Genomic DNA, 20,356 nt, shown 5'->3' with positions numbered 1-20,356 from the left:
GAGAGTCTGCATTTCTAGCAAGCCAGGTAATGCTGACGCTGCCCATTCACAGACCACAGTCTGAGCAGCAAGGCAAAGCCTTCCCCTGCAATAGTAAGACTTTTTTTTTTTCTTTTCTTTTTTGGAAACCTTTCCTAAGTGGCCTGTCAACAGCTTTACGAGAATAAGGAGAAATCTCTCCTAGTAATTCATCATTTGGGATGATAACATACCAAGGGCTTTCCAGAAGGTCATCTCTGCAAGCTCAATGGATCACATCAACTCCTTGGGGATGTCAGTTTTCAGCAGTCAGCCCTTTTATTCCCGGATGCTGAGTAGGGGGTTGTCTCGCACTCCACCCATTACAGGCACTAGTCCCTAGTTACGAGCACTAGCCAGGGGCTTAGGAGGAAGCTTTAGAGTCACCACCAGCTGGTGCTCCCAAGCCTGCTAAAGCTGGAAGATGCCCTGGAGGTCGTTGACAACAACTGACTTCCCAGTGCCTTTTGAGAGAGAAAAGAGCTGGAGGCAGACCTGTGAAGGCTCTGAGGTCACTCCTCCGGTGAGGGTAGGGCTGGGCCCAGGATCCGGGACCCCATTCCCTAAAGCAGTGGTTCTCAACTTTGGCTGCACATTAGAACACCTGGGGAGCTTTTCAAATGTACACGTGTCCAGGCCCTGCTTTAGACCAGTTAAATGAGAATGTCTCCAAGATGGGCCCTGGCAGACTTTTTTGTTTTTTCCCCAAAAGAAGCCCCCACAGTGCGACAATGTGAGCCTAATATACCACTCGGTGAGAACTACTGTATCGTCCAAAAGCAACGGGTCTCGCACCTAAGCACGCATCACAATCACCTGGAAGTTCTGTTTAAACCACATATGGCGAGACCGCAACCTAAGTTTCTGAATTGCTAGGTCTGGGGTGCAGTTCAAGAATCTGCATGTCTAACAAGTGGAGTGATGCTGCTCCCACTGGTCCGTCCTTGAAGCTATCCCTGTGGCCCCTTCACAGGGTCCCAAAGGCAAAGGCCTTTGGTTGCTCCCACTTTTGGTACCCACCTCTCTGCTGGCTGTTCTTACTTCCTTTCTCCTGTAAGGCTAACTTCAATGATCGCTTGTTGCAGATTTTCACCTGGCTTGATTCAATTAGAAAACACTGGGGTCTGAGTAGACCAGAGAAAACTTGCCTTTGCTCTAAGCTCCCCGTCCTTCTTTGGAGTGAAAGAAGAACTTTGCTTATTCTGAACACAGTGTGTCAATTTTAAGACTTTCACCAACCACCCCACCCCAACACACACACATTTCTTTATGTTCTGTGTAGATGGTGCAAGCTTGATTCCAAACCGATGGACTAGGTTCTAAAATATACCAATCCCAAGCACTTGGTCTCCTAGCTGTTTGCCAAACCAAATACAAAGGCGTGGCTACCTCACCATTTTTCCCCAGCTGTGGCGCTTTCCAGATCCAATTAATGGCAGATTTGTGTGTGAGGAAGATTCCGCCACTGCGATTTGAACTGAGAGCCTGGGAATTCCACTGCCAGAGCTTCAGGTCCCAGAGCTAAGGATGGAGATGTGGTTAGGGTAGAGGAATTTTTCCATCCTTGCTATGATGGCTCGGAGAACTGAAAGGGCATACCCATAGCAGAGAGTTGAAGGGGACCAGCAACCCTTCCAAAGAGGTGAGCTGTGCTGGAGAAATGCTTCCAAGCCTTGGGAAGGGCCATGGCAGTGGTGACTAGGCCACATGCCAGGGGAGGAGCTTTATACCACCTTTGGTGCCATCTCAGAATCTCCAGCCCGTGCCTTAGCAGCATGCATAGGCAGAAGGATGTGGCCTAGACACCAGACCCTGCTTCAAACTCTCCCTGCCACTGACCCATTTGCAAACTTGAACATGTTCTTACTCTTCTTATCCTCAAAATGGGCATAATATTTACAGGTTCATTGTGAAAGTTCGCATATAGTATGTAAGTAGCACACAGTACAGTGCCTGGAACACAGCAGGCACCCAGTCAGCAGCAGTTTTTAGTTTTCAGTGTTTTATTGCCTCAAAATCAAGTGCAGATTGAGACGGGGGTAGGTTCACCAGATTGGGAAAATGTCACTCTGAGAGCTTTTTCCCATGATTCAGACAGTCTGAAGAACACATACAAATGCAGTGGAAAGAAGAAAAAATGGAACATCTGTCGACTTGGATTCTAGTTCCAGCAGACATGTAACCTTGGCAAATCAGTTCCTTCTGTTTTCTCATCTGTAAAAGGGAGGAACTGTGACCTGTCAGGCCCCTTTCACTCCAATGTTACATACGTATCCGTGAGGCCATCAAAATGGCACAAAAGCTCATTGTTTAGAGTCCATTCCTTAAAGCACTTGCCAGACTTACTTGATAAGAATCACCTGGGATGCTTTTACACTTACAGGTTTCTAGGGTCTTTCCCTAGAGTGGTACGATCCAAAAAGCAACCACAGCCATACGTGCCCGGTAAGTACTGCAAGTGTGGCTAGTTCAAACTGAGATGTGCCGTAAGTATAAATACACAAATAATTTAAAGACATCTCATTAATACAAGTTTTGTATTGCTCACGTGTTGGAATGATAATGTTTTGGATATACAAAAAAAAAGATCATTTTAATTGTAAATATTCAATATATCATTAAGATTAACACAATCAATTAAAATCAAATCTATTGAAATCTATTTAAATAAAATCTATTATTAAGGCTGGGCACAGTGGCTCATACCTGTAGTCTTGGCACTTTGGAGGCCAGGGCAGGAAAACTGCTTGAGCTCAGGAGTTTGAGACCAGCCTGGGCAACATAGTGAGACCTCGTCTTTACAAGAAATAAAAAAAATTAGCCTGATGTGGTGGCGCTCGCCTATAATATTTATATTATATATAAATTATTATATATTATTATATATATTATTATATATAAATATATATTTATATATTATTATATATAAATATATATATAAAATATACATATATACATATATAATTAAAATTAAATAAATATGTTATTTAAACAATATCAAATATTAAAATGAATATCACCTATTTCTCTTTTTTATAAGCATGATGACTAGAACATTTAAAATCACATATGTGGCTTGTATGTTATTTCTATTGGCTAACACTGCCCCAGACGTAAGAATTCAGTATTTATGCTAAAGTTGACAGAATCTATAATTTGACACTTGTCCCAGGTGATAGTTGAGCTCACCTCCACTTGGAAAACAATCTTTTAATGAAGCAAAACAAATCTCATAGCTTTTGGCAAACCTCACAGCCTTCATTGAGAACTCATAGGCCTCAGATGGATGAAGACATTCTTTTGGAATAGGTTCAATCTGCTTAGACCTCCCTTTTCTCCACTTTGCTGTTAAGAACCCTGCCAGTGACTTGGTCCTGGCATGGGAATGATTATACGTATTTCTTTAAAATGGAGGGAGTCAGGCTGAAAGGGTCTGAGAAAGGAGGCTTTGTACCGTCGTCTGTGGTCTCGGTGGTCCTGCCACCTCTCGCCACTGCAACAGCTTTCTTCAAGCCAACAGGACATTGTCTTTGGGTGATATCTGGTTAAAGCTAGGTGGCAGCAACAGCATAAGATGACAAGGCAAGAAGCCAGTTTCAGGAGATAGAAAAGAATGCCTCACATGCCCAGACTTCACCCACTTTGCTCTTGTCTGCACTGAGTAAGCGCCTGGAAGTCGGGCCCCTGAGCAGGTGAATTCGAGACACAGAAGTCATGCAATGCCGGAACCTTACATGGAGGGCTTGGTAGGAGACTCCACTTCCCTTCCAGGTGAAGCACGATGGGGTCTGCCCACACCCACGGTATCCACAGGTTTTGGCCACTCCCGGATGAGCTGGTCCCCTGACTCAGCGCAGTGCAATCTTGCTCTCAGCTACATTAGGCCCCTGGCTTGTTGTGGAGGGATCTGAGGGGTAATGTCATGTCCCCTTCCCACCTGATGGCTGTCTTGTGCAGAGGCGAAGGAAAATAACTCTCTGACAAGCCTCCACTTCACTCTTTGCTTGTAGGAACTTTGTTCCAGGATGATGTATTCATCAAGCTCTTACTTTATCCTGATTTTGTTGCATTTGATTTCCTGTGAATTTTTAAAACTGTGGCCACTTGAACTCTCCCTCACCCCCCAAAACAGGACTGCAGGCAAAATAAAGATATTTTCAAATACAGCAAGTCCTCACTTCACACTCTCAATAGGTTCTTAGAAACTGCAACTTTAGGCTGGGCACAGTGGCTCACACCTGTAATCCCAGCACTTTGGGAGGCCGAGACGGGTGGATCATGAGGTCAGGAGTTTGAGACCAGCCTGGTCAATATGATGAAACCCCATCTCTACTAAAAATACAAAAATTAGCCAGGTGTGGTGACGCACACCTGTAGTCCTAGCTACTTGGGAGGCTGAGGCAGAAGAATCGCTTGAACCTGGAAGGTGCAGGTTGCAGTGAGCCGAGATCGCCCCACTGCACTCCAGCCTGGGTGACAGAGTGAGACTCCGTCTCAAAAAACAAAAACAAAAACAAAACAACAACAACAAAAAACTGCAACTTTAAGCGAAATGACATATAATGAAACCAATTTTCTTTTCTCATCAATCATCAATGTTATAACAAAATGACATTGAAAGAAACGACATTATTCAAGGACCTGCTGTACATCATTTTGATTAAAGTCGCAGTTTCCAAGAACCTCCCAATGACATTAAGTGAGGACTTACTATACTGAGAATTTGGCACCAACAGACTTCCCCATAAAAAACTTGTACAGAATGTACTGTGGACAGAAAAGATGTGATCTCAGATTGAAGGTTCAAGATGTAAAAAGAGAAAATGAGCAAATAAAGTAGTAAATATGTGGGTAATCTAAAACATCACTGAATTCAAAAGCAAAAAGATCTTAGGGTTAAAAAAAAAATAGAACAATAACATCCAATAGCAGTAGTAAGTAAGTCAGGCAGATGGTGATTAAAGTTGAAATTCTCTAAAGTTTTCGTGTTTTTTAACAGGTAAAGATCTTAATTTAAATATTGATGTTACTATTTGCATATCAAAATTTACATGATGACCACTAAAGCAACAGAAGTTGTACTAGAAGAGGTTAATGCTTTAAAAAAGAGATTCAAAAATATAAAATGGCTGAAACACAATGGAAATGTATCTCTTACTCCTGTGGCAGTACTGGGCAGGTGAAACGGTCTTTGGAGTGGTCCTCCACAGAAATTTGTTTTCTGGGAGATTTATTTCTCCACAGAGATTTCTTTTTCCATTGCTGTATATCACACTGTCTTCATTACTATAGGTTTCAAATAGTTATTGATAATGGGAAAATGAGTTCCTCCTCTTAGTTTTCTTTTATTAGATGTCTCTTGACTATTCCTGCTTCTCTAATCATCAACAAATACTTTAGTCAGCTTTTCAAATTTTACAAAAAATTCCTTTTGAGGTTTTCATTGGAACTGTATCAAACTATATATCAACATGTCCATAATGTTGAATTTACTTTTACATAAACATGCTATTTCTTCTCAATTATTTAGACTTTCTGTGCTTATTTACAATGCAGAATTTGTGACTTTCTCATCAAAATTCTGACATCTTTTGTCATGTTTATTTTATGGTATGCTATACTTTTAGAAGCTATAATTGTTTTACGGTCTCTGTTGATTGTTATTGTATATAAATGCAATTGCTGGCCAGGCACGGTGGCTCACACCTGTAATCCCAGCATTTTGGGAGGCAGACGCAGGCAGATCACTTGAGGTCAGGAGTTCAAAACCAGCCTGGCCAACATGGTGAAACCCCATCTCTACTAAAAATACAAAAAAAAAAAAAAACATTAGTGGGGCGTGATGGCACATGCCTGTAGTCCTTGGGAGGCTGAGGCAGGAGAATTGCCTGAACAGGAGGCGAAGGTTTCAGTGGGCCAAGATCACACCACTGCACTCCAGCCTGGGTGACAGAGTGAGACTCCACCTCAATAAATCAATGAATAAATAAATAAATGCAATTACTTTTTGTAGGTTGATTTTTCTTTTCTGCAGCAAAACTACTAAATTATCTTACTAATTCTAGTTTTTCTTTTTTAGTTTTCTATGCATACCATAATGTCATCTGTGAACAATACATTTTTGTTTCTTTTTAATCCTTATACCTTTTGTTTCTCTCTCTTTTCTTACTGCACTGGTTAGAATATGCAGTCCTATGTTGAAAAGAAGTGGCTCAGCCTGGACAATATAGCAAGACCCCATCTCTACACGAAATTTAAAAATTAGTCAAGCGTGGTGGTGCACACCGGTAGTCCCAGCTACTCAGGAGGCTGTGGTGAGAGGATCACTTGAGCCAGGAGGCCATGGCTGCAGTGAGCTGTGATTGCACCACTGCACTAGAGCCTGGGCCACAGAGTGAGACCCAGTCTCAAAACAAAAAAGAAAAGAAGTGGTTATAGCTGCCACTTTTTGTTGTTCCTGATTTTAAGGGGGGAATATTTTTAATGTTTCAATATTAATTATGATATTGACTGTATAGTTTTGTAGATATTCTATATCCAGCAAAGGAAAGTTCTTTCTTAACTTGCTAAGAATTTTTATAATTAATGGTTAATGTCCTCAAAAAATGTTTTTCTCCATCTACAGAAATTACCATATGCCCTTTCTTATTAATTTTGGTACTATGAAGAATCGTATTAATTGATTTTCTAATCAATTAAACCTGAATTGCTGAGGAAAAGTCATTGTGGTCATTTTTGTCATTTTTGTATATTGCTAGGATTTTGTCTAGGATTTTTGCTTCTACATATCTGTGAGAAAACTAGGCTTGTAATTTTCCTTTGCCATGTTCTCTCATATCCTCTCTGTCAATTTTTAGTATCAAGGTTATGCTAACCTCATAAAATGAGTTGGCAAGTGTTCCCTCTATTTCTATAACCTAGAATAGTTTGCATGTGATTAGAATTGTTAGTTCCTTTATTATTTAGTAGAATTCATTTATAAAATAAGGAGCTAAGTATCCAACTTCAGTAGTGAGAAGAGAACAGGATAACCCAAAGAAGGTAAAAGGAAGAAATTATAAATATCATAACAAAAATAATGAAATGAAAAACAGAAAATAGGGAATGTTGACAAAGCCAAAATTTAGTTCTTAAAAAATCCAAAATAGGTAAACATATACCAAGATTAATTCAAAGAAAGAAAAGTGACAAGAATGAACCATATTAAGAATGTAGACATAGATCAGTAGTTAAAAATATAAACAACTGATTCAGCGGATCATTGTGGATGGGAGGCAGGACTAGATTGCAGCTCCAGACAGAGCAGTGTGTGGAGGCTTGCATTGTGAATTTTAGCTCCAGATTGACTGCAAGAACGAACCAGCAATCCCAAGAGGACCCACAGACCCTTTGAAGGAAGCGAACTGCTCCTGCAGGACCCGGGAGACCCCCCAAAACTGTGAGTGCCCCAACGGCGGAAGTGGGAAAGGGAGACCGTCCTCTGCCGAACACACCCCCGCACTGGAGAAGCTGAAGGTCTGTTTGTGGGAGAAGTTTCCTACTTTACCTGGGGCTGAGTCAAGTTAGAGAGCGGAGCAAAATACAGGGGTAGAGGAAGCAGCAGAAAAGCCCTGGGAGCTCGCTGGGTCCCCAAGCAGCCCATTCCTGCCTGGCACCACAGGAATCCATCGGGAGGGTGGCCAGAGGAGCAGGTGGTTAAACTCCACAGGGAGAAGGAATTATCTAGCTGAACTTTGTAACAATTTAAATGGGGTGAGAAGCCTCCTGGCCAGAACTGGGGAAGGACACAAATCCGGAGTGCAGACTTCACAGGTGGGGGAAGAACTAAGGCCCTTTTCTCTCAAAGCTGGGAGGCAGATAGCCTTGGGCAAATTTTCAAGGCCGGCTTGTCTGGCCCTCCCATGCTTATGGATGGGTAGAATCAATATTGTGAAAATGACCATACCGCCAAAAGCAGTCTACAAATTCAACACAATTCCCATCAGAATACCACCATCATTCTTCACAGAATTAGAAAAAACAATTCTATAATTCATATGGAACCAAAAAAGAGCCCGCATAGCCAAAGCACAACTAAGCAAAAAGAACAAATCTGGAGGCATCACACTACCTGATATCAAACTATACTATAAGGCCGTTGTCACCAAAACAGCATGGTGCTGGTATAGAAATAGATACATAGACCAGTGAAACAGAATAGAGAACCCAGAAATAAGCCCAAGTACTTACAGCCAACTGATCTTTGACAAAGCAATCAAAACATAAAGTGGGGGAAACACAAACAAAAAGTGAGGAAAGGACACCCTTTTCAACAAATAGTGCTGGGATAATTGGCTAGCCACACATAGGAGAATGAAACTGGATCCTCATCTCTCATACAAAAATCAACTCAAGATGGATTAAGGACTTAAACTTAAGACCTGAAACCATAAAAATTCTAGAAGATAACATTGGAAAAACCCTTCTAGACATTGGCTTAGGCAAGGATTTCATGACCAAGAATCCAAAAGCAAATGCAATAAAAACAAAGATAAATAGCTGGGACCTAATTAAACTAAAGAGCCTTTGCGTGGCAAAAGGAACAGTCAGCAGAGTAAACAGACAATCCACAGAGTGGGAGAAAATCTTTACAATCTATACATCTGACAAAGGACTAATATCCAGAATCTACAATGAACTCAAACAAATCAGTAACAAAAAAAAAACAAACAATCCCATCAGAAAGTGGACTAAGGACATGAATAGACAATTCTCAAAAGAAGATATACAAATGGGCCACAGACATATGAAAAAATGCTCAACGTCACTAATGATCAGGGAAATGCAAATCAAAACCACAATGCAATACCACCTTACTCCTGCAAGAATGGCCATAATCAAAAAATCAAAAAACAGTAGATGTTGGCGTGGATGCAGTGATCAGGGAACACTTCTACACTGCTGGGGGGAATGTAAACTAGTATAGCCACTATGGAAAACAGTGTGAAGTTTCGTTAAAGAGCTAAAAGTAGAACTACCATTTGATCCAGCAATCCCACTACTGAGTATCTACCCAGAGGAAGAGAAGTCATTATTCAAAAAAAGATACTTGCACACGCATATTTATAGCAGCACAATTCACAATTGCAAAATCATGGAACCAACCCAAATGCCCATCAATGAGTGGATAAAGAAACTGTGGTATATATATATATATACAATGGAATACTATGCAGCCATAAAAAGGAATGAATTAGCAGCATTTGCAGTGACCTGGATGACATTGGAGACTATTATTCTAAATGATGTAACTCAGGAATGGAAAACCAAACATCATATGTTCTCACTGATATGTGGGAGCTAAGCTATGAGAACACAAAGGCATAAGAATGATGCAATGGACTTTGGGGACTTGAAGGGAAGAGGGGGAGGCGGGCAGGGGATAAAAGACTACAAATATGGTGCAGTGTATACATGGGTGATGGGTGCACCAAATCTTACAAATCACCACTAAAGAACTTATGTAATCAAATACCACCTGTACCCCAATAACTTATGTTAAAATTAAAAAAATATATAAAATTTTAAAAAAAGAATGTAACCATAGATGCTATGGGGTTTTAAAAGGTAACACAAGGACCAGCCTGGCCAACATGATGAAACCCCGTCTCTACTAAAAATACAAAAATTAGCCAGGCATTGTGGCAGGCACCTGTAATCCCAGCTGCTCAGGAGACTGAGGCAGGAGAATCACTTGAACCCAGGAGGTGGGGGTTGCAGTGAGCCAAGATTGCGTCACTGCACTCCAGCCTGGGTGATGGAGCAAGACTCCATCTCAAAAAAAAAAAAAGGTAATACAAGGATATTATATATTACTTCAAGGTAGTATATTTTGAAATACAGATGAAAAGAACAAAATCCTAGAAATATGTAATTTACCAAACCTGATTCAAGAAGATATGGAAAAGCTGATAGCCTTCTAACCATTAAATCAGTTTAATTAGATCAATTTAAATCCGATAAATTTTCCCACAAAAAAACCACACCAGGTCTAGATGGTTTTCTATATGGGAAAATTTGAATAAATTCTGGATAGATTAAAGAACTGGAATGCAAATGGCAATACCCAAAAACATTTAGGAGATAATATGGAAGATATCTAAATATCTGTATGACTTCAGAATAGATGAGATTTCTCTGTTTTTGTTTGTTTTGTTTTTGTTTTTGTTTTGAGACAGGATCTAACCCTATCACCCAGGCTAAAATGCAGTGGGGTGATCATGGCTCACTGCAACCTCAAACTCCTGGGCTCAAGTGATCCTCCTGCCTCAGCCTCCATAGTAGCTGGGACTACAGGTGCATACCTACCATGCCCAGCTAATTTTTTATTATTTATTTATTTTTATTTTTTTACAGGCGGGATCTCACTATGTTACCCAGGCTGATTTTGAACTCCTAGCCTCAAGCGATCCTCCCACCTTGGCTTCCCAAAGTGCTGGGATTACAGGTGCGAGCCACCACGCCCAGCCTACAGTGGTGATTCCTTAAATAAGATCCAAACTACATTAATATTAAGATCCTCTTCAGCCAGGCATGGTGGCTCACACCTGTAATCCCAGCACTTTGGGGGCTGAGGCGGGAGGATCATGGGTCAGGAGTTCGAGACCAGCCTGGCCAAAGTGGTGAAACCCTGTCTCTACTAAAAATACAAAAATTAACCAGGCGTGGTGGCAGACCCCTGTAATCCCAGCTACTCAGGAGGCCGAGGCAGGAGAATCACTTGAACCTGGGAGATGGAGGTTGCAGTGAGCCGAGATCATACCACTATACTCCAGCCTGGGCAACAGAGCGAGACTCTGTCTCAAAAAAAAAAAAAAAAAGAAAAGAAAAAAAATTAAGATCAATACAAGATACCTTAAAATAACACAAAAAAAGCCTCAAACTGGGAGAAGATATTTGCAACATAAGTAACAGAAAGGAGATTAGTATTCAAAATATACGAAGAACTCCTGGCTGTAGATTAAAAAAAAAAAAGACAAGCAACATAATTTTTTTAAAGTGGACAAAAAAAACTTGAACAGAAAAAGAAATACGAATTTTATAAATTTTCAGTAAACATAAAAAGATTGCTTGACCTTATAACTAATCAGAGAAATGCATTTTGAAACCACAGTATGGTATCACTTCACATACCTCTAATTAACAATAACTCAAGTGATAATGAAATTAAGTGTTGGCAAAGATGGGAAACAATTGGAACTCTTCTACAATGGCAGTAGAAGTATAAGTTGGTATAACCAGTTTGAGAAACAATTTGGTATTTTCCAGTAAAGTTGAAGATGCACTCATTCCATTACCTAGCAATCCCATTCCTAGGTAAATATTCTAGAACTAGGAGATTTGCTGGTGAATAATCATAGGAGCAATGTTTTTAATAGTAAGAAATTGGAAACCGTCCAAATACCCATTAACATAAGAATGCATAAATAAATTATGGCTTATGCATACAGTGAAAATTAACAAACTGCTGCTTCATATGACAACATGGGTGAGTGTCAGGCATTCACGTAAAGTGACAAAGCAAATCTCAGAAATCATACAGTCTGATTCCATTAGTATAAAATTGAAACACCTTAAAAACGAAGCAGTGTGTTCTTTAGAGATACAGAAGTATGTGATAAAACTACAAAGAAAAGTGCACTGTAAACACAATTCAGGGTAGTGGTTACCTCTAAGGTGGGAAAGAAGGCAATTGGATCTGGGAAGGTCACATGCAAGCTTGAAGTTCATTGGTGTCACTCTTGTTAAAGTTGATGGTGGCACTGTTTGCATCGTTATTCCTTTAATTTACACATATTTTATAAAGATAATTTTTAATTTATTCAATATTTAATAAAATTTGTTTTATAGGACAGAAAAGATAAGCTTGTAGGTTCCAATCAGAAGTCAAACACTCAAGTAATAAGAGTTACAGAAAAAGAGAACTGAGAAAATATTCTCTCAGAGGGAATCATCAAAGAAATAATAGAAGAACATCTCTTAGGAATAAAGAATGTCAATAGATTGAATGGGCATGCCGAGGCATACAAACATAAAATTTCAGAACACTAGGACACGGAGAATGTTCCAAAGGTACATATAAACTGTCAGAAAACAGTATGACCTCAGATAGCAAAAATGAAAGCCAGAAGACAGTGGGACATCATGTTCCAATTTCTGAGGGAAAGTGATATCCAAGCTACAGCCAGACAAATGATAAATTGAATGTGATGTTAGAATAAACACACTTCTAGATAGGCAATATCTCATAAAGTTTACCAGCTCAAGAGACCACTGCAGGATGTATCCCAGCAAAGGGAGGGGAGAACTCATCAGGAAAATGTAGGATCCAGAAATGGGGAATCCAACACAGGATCAAGATAGAGTGGAGCCCTGGAGGCAGCCCTGCTGCAGGCCCAGTGAGCAAATAATACAGATTGGAGTGATGCCTCCAAGAGAAAATGGCACTGATGCACTATCTAATGGGTTAAACCACCTTGAAAGGAATTTTAAAATTTTCTTAGAGAATTTAGAAAAGAATTGGTGAGATATATTTTAAAAGCAAATAAAAAGCAGGTGATTAGTAACTCTCAGAAAACCCAAAGTTAGAATACAAAATGGAACAGTATTTACTGTCTACTATGAACAATATTTATATAATTAATATAAACATTGGATCTTGATTTAACAAGAGATGTGTTATAAATATTGGGTGTAGAAAAAAAAAAGGACATGCTTCGGGAATTATTTGAGATAGCTTAGTCCTGTTCGTCCATGGTAGCTAACCAACAGCTAATTCTAAAATTGAAAACTTAAGAAATGGCGAGAATAACATTCTAGACAGAAATATAAAAAAAGACTACCAAGAGAAACATGTAAAAGATTTGTAAGACGTGGCTTTGGGGAAGCAAACAACAGGATTGGGAGGAAGGGTTAGGCAGCTGCAGTCTTTTATTTTTTTAAATAACATATTTATATAAAAAATTAAGAAATAAATGCAATACTCACTACCTTGTTAGGAGCTTATATTACCCAGGTGTATGCATTTGTCAAAACTCAATGAATGTGCACTTTAAGATTTGTGTATTGCATTGTACATAAATTTTACCAAAGAAAAATCAGTAAGCAAATGTTGAACTCTAGTTAATAATACGTATGCAATGTCTGTAATTTACTTTCAAATTCTTTAAAAAACAAGATGGACCAATGGATGAATAGAAGGATGGAGAGATACGTGATAAAGCAAGTATAGTAACATGTTGATGGTAGAATCTAAAAGGCGGTATACAGGTGTTCACTGTAAAATTCTTTCAATTTGCTATGTTTAAAATGTTTCATAATCAAATGTTGGAACAATTAAAAATATATGCAATGCTCAAAAGAAATTCAACAAAGAACGTCCTGTCTGGTGTACCAGCTAGATACCCTTTCATCTTGAACTGCCCCCTGCTTTCCAGAGCATTCTATAGCCATTTGACCCACAGATGACTGGTCAAATCAAACAGGGCAGTGATACGTGAAGAGGTGAGGACGGCCTGATATTTCTTGTTGGCATTTATACCAGTTTCCCTACAGGGCATGTGTGTGGTTCAACGTTGAATATTTAATCTCTCCTAACAAGATTTGTCTTCTGGCTATGAATATCCCTGTTGTCACATGCTCATCTATCTCTTAGCCAACTGAATTGTAAATTCATCCAAGCTACAGTTTGTAACCTCCAGGGTCACACACTCACTGGTTCATCAATATCAATTTTGCTTTCATTAACCACAGGAAGAAAGTAGCTCTTTGGAGTAACAGATTTCAGAAAAGTGTAAGATGAATTGTCTGGGGAATCCAATCATACCATTTTCATTACAATGACTCTTAGGGCTTGAAGCCAGTCTGGTCATTCTGTAGATAAAGAAACTGAGGCAAGAGAGATTAAGTGATGTATCCAGGGTGATACAGCTATTTAGTGTGGTTATCTTTGGGTATTTTCTTCTTTCTGCCCATTTTAAACTATTAAATAAGCTTATAGGATGTGAACTTGAATAAACAACTACCCTTTGCCCAAAGAAATGCTAGATTAAAAAGGAACTGTGAAATTTAAGAGATTACAGCCCTCTCCAGCCTGTTTGTGGGGTGAAGTGGGAGTAGGGGAACATAAGTAACAGAATGCTCCCCCATCCTCACTTTACAACCTCAATTAAAAGGGTCTTTAATGAAACTACTGAAACATGCTGAATTGTGAATGAACCTTGAGAACAGTATGCTAAGAAGTCAGGTGCAAAAGGCCACATATTGGATGATTTTATTTATATGAAATGTCCAGAATAACTAAATTCATAGACACAGAAAGCAGATTGGTGGTTTCTGGGTGCTGGGAGAGGGCAAATGTGGAGTGACTGCTTCAATCGATACAGGCTTCATTTTGGGGTCCTGAAAATGTTTTGGAACTAGATAGAGTTGGTGATTACACAACATTATGAAATGTATTAAATACCACTAAATTGTTCACTTTAAAATGGTTCATTTTATATCATGTAAATTTCACTTCAATTTAAAAAAATGTATCTCTAGTGAGAGAGAGAAAGCAAATGTGGCAAACTGTTAGCAATTTGGTAGATCAAGGTATGGGCCATTCAGGAGTTCATGGTGCTAGCCTAGCAACTTTTCTGTTAGGTTGAACATTTTTCAAAATAAAAAGTTGACAAAATGTAAAGTATCTCTAGAAAGCAAGGAAATAATTTCACAAGATTGCTAAATTGACGTCAACACCTGCAGTCTAAAATTCATACAGTTCAATATGTGTCATTTGATCACTGGCATGTCAAATATAGAACAGCTATGACTTTGCTGGCCAGTAAATTATCTAGCAGTGAAAATCACTTTTTAGGAGAGTTGCAATCAAACATTGTTTAACATCGGAGCCTATTAAGATGCAAATTCCTGAACAACAGTGTCTAAGAAAAGTACATTGGGTCACTCTGAACAGGTGGTATGAACTTTTGATTTAACTGAAAGATCCAAGCTTTTTACGGTCTTTGTCACCATGGAATGAATCTTATATCTGCTAATGACTAAAAGCAAGCAGGGATGAGCTGCCCATGTCACAAGAGAAACATTAGGAGCCCAGGTGACCATCCTGACCCTTGCATAGAGTGTGCTGCAACTCCAGCAGATGTGTAAAGATAACACCACGTCCTGGAACCTCATAATGACGAAGACAGGACAGCTTGTCTGCTTCCATCACACAAGGTGTCAGACAGAGTTCACTGTCAGACAGAGCCTCCCTGGTTCTTTATGGGCCCATCACCTAGTTGTAAATTCCTCTTCCAACAATCTCTGAGGCTTGAGACAACAAATGAACCTGTCTACACAGGGCGAGAGGTTACTTGTTTCTTTAACATGCATTTTAAAAAGTATACAACAACATGTAACACTGCACAGCAATTTGAATGTAATTAAAACTACTGAACTAAACACTTAAAAATGGTTAAGATGGTAAATTTAATGTTATGTGTTTTTCTTACCACATTAAAAAAGACATTAGGCTCAAGTTTTATTCTTAATGCAGCAAACCTGAGAATTATCTTCCTTTAGTCTAAAAATGAGGTACATTGCCAACCTTTAAATCTCGGTGTGACTTAATACACTCCTGATGAAATACAATCTGCTCCTACAAAGGGGGAAAATCCCCTAGAAAAACAGTCAGAGCCCTGCATAAATCTTAGCTGGGCAAGAAAAATGAACATAAGAACAGATTAGTGGCAGAAGGACATTAAAAATAGAAAAGAACTATTGATTTGAAGGTGTTACCTCAAGAGATAAGTACCAAGAAATATTGGAGTGCAGTGGTCTCCATAATGTGAACTAATCTATTCTCCGTTAGGGTTGACTCATGCTTTTGAGATGCAATTTATTGCTTATCTCAACACTGCTTTGGGATTTAACAAATCATTAAAGGGAATGGGAGTTTCCGTTTATAAATATAGCTTTTGTAGGGTGACAAATACAAGAATGCTCTACTCAAAAAACTGAGGTCTTTTTTTCGTGCAATGTTGCGTTTTCCCAGAAGTTTGATCAAGCACATAAGAAGAAATCCATGTTCAACCAACAAAGGCTAATAAGAAGAACTCTAATATTCACCTCTTACAAGGAAATCATCATTGAGGCTCTTGAGCACTTGAAATGTGGCTAGATTTCAAAATTTAGTATGAAAAATGTAAAATATTTCATTAGTAATTTTAATATTGATCATATGTTAAAATGGTAATACTTTGGATCATCAGATTCAATAAAATATATTATTGAAATTAAGTTTGTTTCTTTTTACTTTTTTTTTTTTTCTTTTGATGGAGTCTCACTCTGTCACCCAGCCCTCAGGCTAGAGTGCAGTAGTACAATCTCGGCTCACTGCAACCTCCGCCTCCTGGATTCAAGTGATTCTCCTGTCTCAGCCTCCCAAGTAGCTGGGACTACAGGCGTGTGCCACCATGCCCAGCTCTAATTTTGGATTTTTAGTAGAGACGGGGTTTCACCATGTTGGTCAGGCTGGTCTCGAACTCCTGACCTCAAGTGATCCACCCACCTTGGCCTCCCAAAGTGCTGGGATTACAGGCGTGAGCCACCACGTCCTGCCTCTTTTTACTTTTTTAATGTGGCTACTAGAAAACTTAAAATTGGCTGGGCGCAGTGGCTCAAGCCTGTAATCCCAGCACTTTGGGAGGCCGAGACGGGCGGATCACGAGGTCAGGAGATCGAGACCATCCTGGCTGACACGGTGAAACCCCGTCTCTACTAAAAAATACAAAAAAACTAGCCGGGCGAGGTGGCGGCGGACGCCTGTAGTCCCAGCTACTCGGGAGGCTGAGGCAGGAGAATGGCATGAACCCGGGAGGCGGAGCTTGCAGTGAGCCAAGATCACGCCACTGCACTCCAGCCTGGGCGGCAGAGCGAAACTCTGTCTCAAAAAAAAAAAAAAAAAAAGAAAACTTAAAATTACAAATGTGTTAGCATCATATTTCTAATGGATAGCATTGTAAAGGCCATTTGAGTTTTCTAGCCCACTTTCTTTCTTCAAATGAAAACATACACACATGTAGATAATCTGATTATCAAAATAATATATGTTCTCTTTTTAAAAGTAGATTATGTAAAAACCACCAGGAAAGAAAAATACCCAGATATGCACATTCTTTTCTCTAGAATTAAAACATCTCTTTAAGCATGACTTTTATGAACATACCACAATTTATATTAAACATTCCCCTGGTAAATGAATCTATACAAAATAGTTTTGGGCATCGGAGGTAATGGAGACAGTTCACTTGAAAATTGCTTTTGTTCCTCAGAAACTTGTTTCCTAATAGATTTATTTTCCATTTAGATTAAGAAATGCAAAAATGTAAGTCACTGTACTTAGTTCTGCAAATCTCAAGGATGGCTTGGAAATGACTGTGTCAGTTACACCGTGAAAAGTGATCTCTAGCTTAAAAATTGCCAAGGATTGGAGAAAAATTACACTGGCCATCAGCATATTGATAGGACTGAGCTGAAGAAGCAGAAATTTTAAATAACATTGGACTTGGTAAAATGGTGGCTGAGATATTTTTTTAAATGCAGGAAATATGATTTTAAAAAATCAATTTTTGCCAGTTTTAATACAATAGTGTAATCCATGTAACAGATGGTTAGAACAGAAGTTTCTCTGCCTCAGTTTCAGCTAAAGTGTTAATACCACAGATACTAGACACCAAAGTGAACAGGAAGCAAACAAACTTCAATGGGTAGAAATTACAGGAGAAACGTTCAACTCTGGGCCTCTCAACCGGGCATCAAAGCATCAAAAGAGGTCAGGGCATGGAGAAGGGAGGGGACTGTGAAGAGTTTCTTTGGAAAGAACTATTGCTGTGCTTCAAGGATGGAAGGACCACAGCCTCCTTCACTTTCAGCCCTGTGAGGGAGATTTCTGGAAGGCTGCTTGGGAGTTCTGGAAAGTGTTTCCTGCAGAGATGCGGAGTTCAGGAAAGTGTTTCCTGCAGTGCCTAACTCACACCTAAGGAAGCTGAGGTGGAGGGCGGGGGCTCCGGGCATCTAGAACACTGTGGAAGGGTTGATCAATTGCTCTGGGGGTTGGGTAAGGAAAGGACTACTGTGTCAAATGGGCTCGAAATCCAGACTTTGTCAAGTCAAAGGATATAGGAGTGCCCCTCGGGGATCAGGTGAGGGTCTTGTAGCTCATCTTGGGGTCTGTCCATCGGGGGATCCCCTAGAGGGAAGAGAGCAGCTTTTTCAGGTTTCTGGTGGAAAGAATTAAACAGATTCCTTCAGCTGTTGTAGAGACTGGCTGTTGCCCTCCTTTTAACCAAATGATTTGTAAAATCTTTGTCCCAAGTCATTCATATATATGATATAACCAATCTATTGAGCAAGACTGACTGCAGTAGGAATGTTTATTACACTACTTTTCCCAGTCCCCAGGGCACAAAAGCTCTTCTCTCCTTGGACCCCCTGTCCAGTCAGTCCTCTTGTGTGTTTCCACCTGCCCGATCTTTACTGCATCTGTGCCCTTCAATAGCTTTCCCCAACCTGGTGCTCCAAATCCGCCTGCAACTCTTTCACCCGAACTGTTACCCAATGCTCCTTTCTTGCTGCTCTGCTTCTACTCAGCACCCCACCACCCCAATACATCCAACATTCCACCACCAGATTCCCTTTCCTAAGTGGTGTGGTGCTCCTGCTCTAAAACCTTAAATGCAGTGACCTGGAATCCCAGGGTAGGTAGAAGACATGGTGTCAGGGCAGGGGGAGGGGGGTTGACAAGACAGGGTGCAGATTGGAGTTGGGGGGACTTTATACATACACCTTTCCTGAGAGATCCTTCTGCACATCACCTCCTCTCCATCTCTCTCTCCCCTCCACCTAGAGAATTGTTGCATCTAACGAGAGTATTACCAACGGGGATATGTTGTCTATATGACTGATGGAGAGGCAGAGTTAACCAAGGCTGTATTCACTAAAGGTAGCATTGGTTCTGTACCAAATAAACCTTGAATACTCAGTAGATTTGTTTATCACTGACATCATAACCTAATGTTGTGCAGGCTCCTAGAAGGTTTTTCAGGGACCCAGAGGCCTTCCACATTCAGGTTCTGCTCTCCTCATCTGCAAAATGGTTCAGTGATAATATTCTCGTGAAGGGTCGCCATAATGATTCCATCTGTGAAGGTAGGTCAAGGACTCAGCACGTTGCTCGATGCATAGGAGGTGGTAGTGTATATTTCTTTCGCCCTGCTCTTTGTTAGGAGTTTCTCTGATAGATCAGGGTAAACTTTATTGCTAACCTGTCTATGCACCATACCAAGCTTGCTCTGGTCATTTTGTAACATGAAGTTAACCTTCAGTTTCTTTTTATCACCCCATTAAGTTTTATTCTCCTACTTCTAGCCTACCCTATATCACACTCCCAGGGCAAGGAGGTCCTTGTTCTCAACCACTGAAGTGGGAAAAGCTCTGATCCCTTCACTAACTCCTACCATCCAATATTTCCAATTTCCCCTCACTCTGACTCTAACTCCCCCATGAGCTGAGATGTGAGAAGACTAAGATGTTATTCTTCCACAAGTAGGACCTGTATCACTGGGTGATTTCTAAAGACAGAAATTTCTCAAGACCCAATAGAAGGAAAAGTCTTTATTGGGAGGATTTCAGGCATGAAAATGGGTGAAAAGAGGAGTTTGTTTGTTTGTTTGTTTGTTTTTTGAAAGGGGATATCTGCAAGGTGGGTAGATGCCAGCTCTGCCTCTCCTTCCCTGTATGCCAAAAAGGTAGTGTAATTAACTCTTTCTCATGGTAAAATCACTTGGTTTTGAACCTAAGAATGCTACAGAAGAAATGCAATTTTTTAAAGGAGCAGAGAATTTTGAGGGCATGTCTTCCAGGTATACTTAGGTAGGTATCATTCATTCAATCATTAATTCATTCATGTGTCCATTTGCTAATCTTGTGGCAGTTTGCAGAGACAATCACAAATTCTTGACATTCCTCTCATAAAGTGGTAGCATCCAATTCTCCCCTTCCACCATCTTTAATCTGGGCTAGCCTTACCTGAAAGCAATAGAATGTGGCAGAAGTGATGCTATGTGACTTCCACAACCTTATGGGAAGAAACCCTCAAAGCTTCTGCCTAAGTCTCTTTGAATATTGCTCTCCAGCTGCCTCCCTCTTGGGACTTAGCAACCAGGCTGTGAAAAGCCCAGGCCACAAAGAGAGGCAGGTGTAGGTGTCCCAGTGGACAGCCCTAGCTGAACTCCCAGCCAACAGCCAGGATCAACAA

This window comes from Theropithecus gelada, chromosome X (assembly GCF_003255815.1).
Source record: "Theropithecus gelada isolate Dixy chromosome X, Tgel_1.0, whole genome shotgun sequence".
Lineage (NCBI taxonomy): Eukaryota > Metazoa > Chordata > Mammalia > Primates > Cercopithecidae > Theropithecus > Theropithecus gelada.
The sequence above is the reverse complement of the archived record's forward strand: the minus strand, read 5'-3'. Positions refer to the sequence as shown.